Below are 7593 nucleotides of genomic sequence, written 5' to 3' on the forward strand. Positions count from 1 at the left end.
ACCCATTCATCAGTTGATGGACATCCACTTTCTCGCTATTGTGAATAAAGCAGCAGTAATCATAGATGAACAAGTATCTCTCTAGTAATGGACAGAGTCCTTTGGGCATATGCCTATAGCTGGATCATATGGTCAATATAGATTTATATGTCTCAGAAACCTCCAAACTGATTTCCACAATCACTGTACCAGTTTACATTCCTACCAACAATACAGAAGAGTTCCTCTTTACCCAACACCCTCACCAACATTTGTTGTCATTTGATTTCTTGATGATAGCCATTCTGACAGGAGTATTATGGACTCACAGCATTGCTAATTAATATTTCCCTGATGGCTATGAATGTAGCACCTGGTTTTTCTGTGAGTGAAATAGGAGAGAGAAAGAGAGAATTGGTGTGCCAGGGCCTCAATCCAACTCCGTGTGTCTTCCTGTGCACATGTGCGTCCTTGTGTGCATGAGTCACCTTGTGCATCTGGTTTACATGGGTTCTAGGAGTGCAACCTGGGTCCATAGGCTTCACAAGTAAGTGCCTCAATGGCTAAGCTATCTCTCCAGACCTAGTTTATGGTTTTTAAATGTTTATTGGCCATTTGTAGTTCTTTTGAGAATTCTCTATTCCTTTGCATGGCCCATATTTTGATTGGTTGTTTCCCCCCCCTCCCTTTTACTTTTCTTGAGTCCTTTGACTATTCTAGATATTAATGCTCTATCACATGTATAGTCTGGAAATATTTTCTCTCATTCTTTAGGCTGCATTTTTTTTTTTTTTTGTATTCACGGAGTACTTTGCAATAGAAAGGACTTTCTTTTTTGTGTGTGTCTGTTTCATGGTGGGGCCTCATTTTAGCCCAGGCTGAACTCAATTCACTATGCATATTCACAGCGGTTCTCCTACTTCTGCTTCTGAGCGCTAGGATTAAATGAATTTGCCACCACCCTTGGCTGTAAAAGACTTAATTTCAGAAGGTACCAATGACGAGTTAGTGATCTAACTCTCTGAGCTACTGGGGTTTTATTCAGAAAGTCCTTGTGTATGTTTATATGTTGAATAGCTTTCTGTAACTTTTTCTCTAGCAGTTTTAAAATTTTGGGTTTGACGTAAAGGTCTTTGTTGCATTTGGATAATTCTTGTGCATGGAGACAGATAAAGATCTATTTTGCCCTTCTAGTTTTCCAAGCACCATTTTTTAAGAGAGGCTCTCTCTCCTCCACTGAATATTTTTGGCATTCCTGTTACGAAATCATATGGCATGGGCTGGAGGGATGGCTTAGCGGTTGAGGTGTCTGCCTACAAAGCCAAAGGACCCAGGTTCTATTATCCAGGACCCATGTTAGCCAGATGCACAAGGAGGTGCATGTGTCTGGAATTCATTTGCAGTGGCTGGAAGCCCTGGTGCGCCCATTCTGTCTCTACCACTCTCTCTCTCCCTCTTTTTCTCTCAAATAAATAAACAAATAAAAATAAAATATGTATTAAAAAGTCATATGGCTATAGTTGCCTGGGTTTACATCAGGGTCTGTCCCACTAGATCAAAGAGAATGATCTGTCTATGTGTCATTATATTCTATTTTTCTAGTAGTTGTTGAGAAGTTTTGCATGCATGTTCATGAGGAAGATTGGTCTGAAATTTTACATATCCCTATGATGTTCCGACTTCCACTGGTATCTTTTGTAATAGTGCCATTTTCATCTCTAACCTTATTTATTTTGCTTTCTTCATTTTTATTTTGGTCAGTTTTAAGGACTTAATTAATCTTTGTTATCCTTTCCATGAGCCAATACATTGTACCATTAATTCTTTATACTGTTTTTTACTTGATTCTCTTTTGTTTATTTCTGCTCTGATCTTTATTATTCCTTGCAATCTATTGCATTTGATTTGGCTTGTTTTTTAATCCAAAGCATTAAGGTGTAATATTAGTAATTTATTTGTGACCAATTTAATTTTATTGAAAGCATTATAGTTTGAACTTATAGCATAGTGATCATTTTCTTATCAGGTTATATACTAATATTCCTTTTCCTTTGGACCCATCCCACTCAATAGAGGTAGTTAAAGCTATAAACTTCCCCCTCAGGAAAGCATTCATTGTTTCCCATAAGATTTTGTATGTTGTATTTACGTTGCAATTTCAATGTAGGTTGTTTTTTATTTCTTCCTTTTGGTAACTGTTTTATTTTTCTATTTCTTTCTTGATTTCAACAACCCATTCAAAGTACAAATTCTAACAATGGAATGTCTTAGCAAGGACAAAGGAAAAATCTTCTGTCTTCTGCTGTTGAAAAGAAACACAATGCTGAGGAAGTATTGGCCAAAGCTATCTCAGTTTCTTGGTAAAACAAAACTAAAAAACATTTAGTCACAATTATCACCCAACTCATCCACATATACAGAACCATTCTTAAGGGTTTGGGGGTGAAAAGGAGAAAAAGCCCTTACTTATGCTCACCTAATGCAACTCTTATTTAAAACTTAAGTTCTTTGAATGCACTACATTAAATACCAACATGTACCTCCCTTATCCCCATCTGCTCCACCCACCTATCCCCTACAACCCCTGACCCCAAAGAACCTAAGGTATTATAATGTCTGTTTCTAAGCCTCATTGCTAAGGCCCTTGAGTACCACCTCTACTGGACAAAAGGAACACTTCAGGTGCTCTTGCAACAGCACCGTTTTTCTTCTCCACGAGCGAGTGGCATCTAGCTGCTGCCTCCTTAGATCTCCAGGTCATCAGGCCGAGGCCTGCTTGAAGGCCGCTGGTCCACAATGGTTAACGGCTGGAGTTCATGGCCAGCAGCGATGTTTTTGGCATTCTGGTTCTCATCGGGGAAATCAAAAGGCTGAGCGTGGGAGTTGGAGATGGTGCTTCCTGCTTGCCCCATTCGGTTTTGCTCTGCGCTGTAACTAGCCCAGTTTTGCTCACTGGCCTGCTTGTTGTAATTGCAGCAAGAGGAATTGTTTCTGTCGCCAGTCACCAGCTTATACCCAGGAGGAGACATAGGCGACAGAGGAGCGGTCGGTGAGGAGCAGCCATTGAAATAAGCATATTTTGGAGACCCGCAGTCTTTTGAGGGGCTCAGGGGGCCAGTGGTGGCATGGTAAGGGTCACTCCTGCCCTTCACACGATCCTTAACGTCCTTGAAGAAGACATTCAAGGCCAGGGACACCAAGGAAACCACCAGCATGAATGATGATGGTTTTCTCCGTGGTGCGGGAGAGGAAGCAGTCCACCTGATGCGGGCAGGGGTCTCTCTTACAGGTGTACACAGCACTCGGGCTGAAGCCATAGATGTACCACTGGATGAGCAGGAAGGCCACCTCAAAAACCGACTTGAACAGGATGCTGATGATGTAGGTTCTCAGCAGGCCTCCACGCATCTTCACCTTGCCATGATCTTCAATTCCGTACTTGAACTTCTTGATTTCTATCTGCTTCAAGTGCATCTCCACGTTGACACCGTCTGTTTGGGCCACTTTGAGCTCCTCCTCTTTCTTGTTCAGTTTCTCTTCCTTGCGCATCACGTAGAACACATGGGCCTGGTACAGGAGTGTGGGCACAGACACAAATATGATCTGCAGGACCCAGAAGCGCACGTGAGAGATAGGGAAGGACTTGTCACAGCACACGTGTTCACAACCTGGTTGTTGAGTGTTGCAGCGAAAGGCAGACTGATCGTCACCCCAAGCTGACTCAACTGCTGTCCCAAGTAGCAGAATTCTGAAAATGAAGAGGACAGACAACCACACCTTCCCTCCAGCAGTGGAGTAGGCTTGGACCTTGTCCAGCAGTTTCCCTAGGGCGCTCCAGTCACCCATGTCGCCTGGCACCTCTCTTTTGCTTAATGGACGTGCAGAAGGCGCGCCAAGTGGTTGAGCTCCTGGGAGGATGAAGTCAAAAGAAAGGCAAGTTCAGGCACTCAGACCTGTCTATTTATTTATTTATTTTAATGTTTTTTTTGGTCATTTTTTATTTATTTGAGAGCGACAGACACAGAGAGAAAGACAGATAGAGGGAGAGAGAGAGAATGGGCGCACCAGGGCCTCCAGCCACTGCAAATGAACTCCAGATGCGTGCGCCCCCTTGTGCATCTGGCTAATGTGGGACCTGGGGAACCGAGCCTCGAACCGGGGTCCTTAGGCTTCACAGGCAAGCGCTTAACTGCTAAGCCATCTCTCCAGCCCAGACCTGTCTATTTAAAGTTTAAAAGTCGGCTGCTATTTGGTACTTTCCTCCCGCCTTCCCTAGTGAAAGAAAAGTGCTGATACCTCGTAAAAGCGCTTTTCTAACTTGGAAGCACAGAGCTTTTAAAGTTTCAAGCCACTGACTCAACTGCCTCTTCAATGTTTTGATCACAAAGTGATGTTGAATTTTGTCCATGGCCTTTTCAGTGTCTATCAAAATGATCATGTGATTTTGTGTTTAACCTTGTTTATGTGGTGCATTATATTGACAGATTTCTGTATGTTGAACTATCCTTGTATTCCTGGGATGAAGCCCACTTGATCAAGGTGGATAATGGATTTGATGTGTTGTTGGATTTGGTTTGCAAGGATTTTGTTCAAGATTTTTGTGTCTAAGTTCATTAGGGAAATAGGCCTCTAGTTTCCTTTTCTTGTGGTATCTCTGCCTGGTTGTAGTATTAGGGTAATAGTAGCTTCATAGAAGGAGTTGGGGAGCTTTCCCTCTTCTTCAATTGTGGGCCACAGCTTGAGAGAGATTGGTTTCAGTTCTACCATGAAGGTTTCATAGAATTCAGCTGAGAAGCCATCTGGTCCTGGACTATTCTTTTGGGGGTGATTTTTTTTTTTTATTACCTTTCCAATCTTGGTGCATGTTATAGGTTTGTTTAGATTAATCTGCTCTGAGTTTAGCTTTGGTAGATGGTATGTGTCCAAAAATTTATCCATTTCCTCCATATTTTCAAGTTTTGTGGAGTAGAGGTTTTTGAAGTAAGACTGATGATTCTCCCAATTTCACTTATGTCTGTTGTCATTTTTCCTTTTTCATTTCTACCTTTGTTAATTTGAAGAGTCTCTTTTTTTTTTTTTTTTGCTTGATCAAATTGGCCAAGTGTTTGTCAATCTTGTTTATTTTGTCAAATTTGGTAGATGGTATGTGTCCAAAAATTTATCCATTTCCTCCATATTTTCAAGTTTTGTGGAGTAGAGGTTTTTGAAGTAAGACTGATGATTCTCCCAATTTCACTTATGTCTGTTGTCATTTTTCCTTTTTCATTTCTACCTTTGTTAATTTGAAGAGTCTCTTTTTTTTTTTTTTTTTGCTTGATCAAATTGGCCAAGTGTTTGTCAATCTTGTTTATTTTGTCAAATTTGGTAGATGGTATGTGTCCAAAAATTTATCCATTTCCTCCATATTTTCAAGTTTTGTGGAGTAGAGGTTTTTGAAGTAAGACTGATGATTCTCCCAATTTCACTTATGTCTGTTGTCATTTTTCCTTTTTCATTTCTACCTTTGTTAATTTGAAGAGTCTCTTTTTTTTTTTTTTTTGCTTGATCAAATTGGCCAAGTGTTTGTCAATCTTGTTTATTTTGTCAAAGAACGAACTCTTTGTTTCATCAATTTTCTTAATTGTTTTCTTAGTTTCCAATTCATTAATTTCTGCTTTTATCTTAATTATTTCTTTGTGTGTGGAGCTTTTTGCATTGGATTATTCTTGATTTTTTAGTGCCTTTAGGTAGATGGTTAGGTTGTTGATTTGGGATCTCTCTGTCTTTGTTATAAAGACATTTAGTGCTATGAATTTTCCTCTGAGGACCTCTTTCATTGTGTCCCATAAGTTTTGGTACAATGTGTTCTCATTGTCATTCATTTCTAGAAATTTCACAATTTCATTTTTTATTTTGGCCACTACCCATTTATTGCTTAAAAGTATGCTGTTCAATTTCTGGGAGCCAATGGGATTCTTGGTGGCTTTTTTGTTGTTAATTTCTAGCAATATACCATTGTGATCTGATATCATGCAAGAGATTATGTCAAACTTCCTAAACATATGGAGGCAGGCTTTGTGACCCAGTATATCATCTATTTTAGAGAAGGTTCCATCAGCTGCTGAGAAGAATATATAGTCAGTGGATTTGGGATAGAATGTTCTGTAGATGTTTGTTATGTCTAAATGTTGTATGGTTTTGTTGAGCTCTCTTACTTCCCTGTTGAGTTTCTGTTTGTATGATCTATCTATTACTGATAATGGTGTATTGAAGTCCACAACTATGATGGTGTTGGTGGTTATTTCTGTTTTATTGTCAAGTAGTTTTTTTTTTTTTTTTTCGAGGTAGGGTCTCACTCTGGTCCAGGCTGACCTGGAATTAACTCTGTAGTCTCAGGGTGGCCTTGAACTCATGGTGATCCTCCTACCTCTGCCTCCCGAGTGCTGGGATTAAAGGCGTGCACCACCATGCCCTGCTTCAAGTAGGTTTTTTTAAATGAATTGTTGTACACCTATGTTTGGTGCATAAAAGTGGATGATTGTGATATTATCTTGATGGATTGTTCTTTTGATCAGTAGGAAGTGGCCTTCTTTGTCTTTTTTGATTATTTTTGGTCAAAGTATATTTTATCTGATATTTGTATGGGTACACCTGCTTGTTTCTTATTCCCATTTGCTTGGATTATAATTTTCCACCCTTTCACCCTGAGGAGGTGTCCATCTTTAGTGGTGAGGTGTGTTTCTTGAAGACAGCAGATTGAGGGGTCTAATTTTCTGATCCTCCCTGTAAGCTTGTGTCTCTTGATGGGTGAATTAGGGCCATTTATATTTAGGGTACTAACTGTGAGGTTTGATTTGATCGATCCCTGCCACATTATGTTGGTGTATGTGGTTTGGTGTTTTTATGGACTTTTTAGTTTTTTGTGCCTTCTCTGAGTTTGGTTATTGTGATCTGCTTCTTGTAGGCATTTGAGGTTGAATATTTGATTCTTCTGTGTGGAGAATTTCCTGAAATACTCTCTGTAGGTTTGGTTTTGCGTTCATATAGTTATAAAGCTGAGTTTTGTCATGGAAAGTGTTTCTTTTACCATCTATTATGAGGGATACTTTTGCTGGGTAGAGTAGTTTGGGTTGGAAGCCATAGGTTCTTAGAGTTTGCAGTGTTCCAGTCCAGGCCCTTCCAGCTTTCAAGGTCATTTATACCCAGCATCTTAACAACCAGAAAGTAACGTACCCTCTTGGTCTGACCCTATCTGAACTCCTCAGCCTTCTCAGCCCTCTCTCGTCACTTGCTTCAGGTTACTTCTTCAGACATGAGGTAATAGTACAAGCAGATAATGGGGGACAAGACATGACAAGCAAGCACCTCCTGTGCTGTAACGGTTAGAACACTGAGAGTAACGAGGGTGGAATGAGGCACATTGCGCAGTATGAAACGGAAATAAGATTTTGCATGACGGCATGATATTCCTTGAATATCTCCATGTGTATGCATGTTGGAGGCTTGGCTCTCAGAGAGACAAAGTGGAGATGTGGTGGTAACTTTAAGAGGTAGGGTCTAATAAGAGGTGCCCTGTCATGACAAAGGGCTAATGTAGTTCTCCTTATAGGATTGTGATCAAAGCTGGCTTCCTAC

The 7593-nt window shown here is 40.3% G+C and overlaps 1 pseudogene; it reads right to left on the reverse strand.

The window, feature by feature from the left end:
- Window positions 1-2708: 2708 nt before the first annotated feature.
- On the reverse strand, window positions 2709-3844 carry LOC101609739 (annotated as a pseudogene).
- Between the last annotated feature and the right edge of the window lie 3749 nt (window positions 3845-7593).

This window comes from Jaculus jaculus, chromosome 14 (genome assembly GCF_020740685.1).
Source record: "Jaculus jaculus isolate mJacJac1 chromosome 14, mJacJac1.mat.Y.cur, whole genome shotgun sequence".
Classification (NCBI taxonomy): domain Eukaryota; kingdom Metazoa; phylum Chordata; class Mammalia; order Rodentia; family Dipodidae; genus Jaculus; species Jaculus jaculus.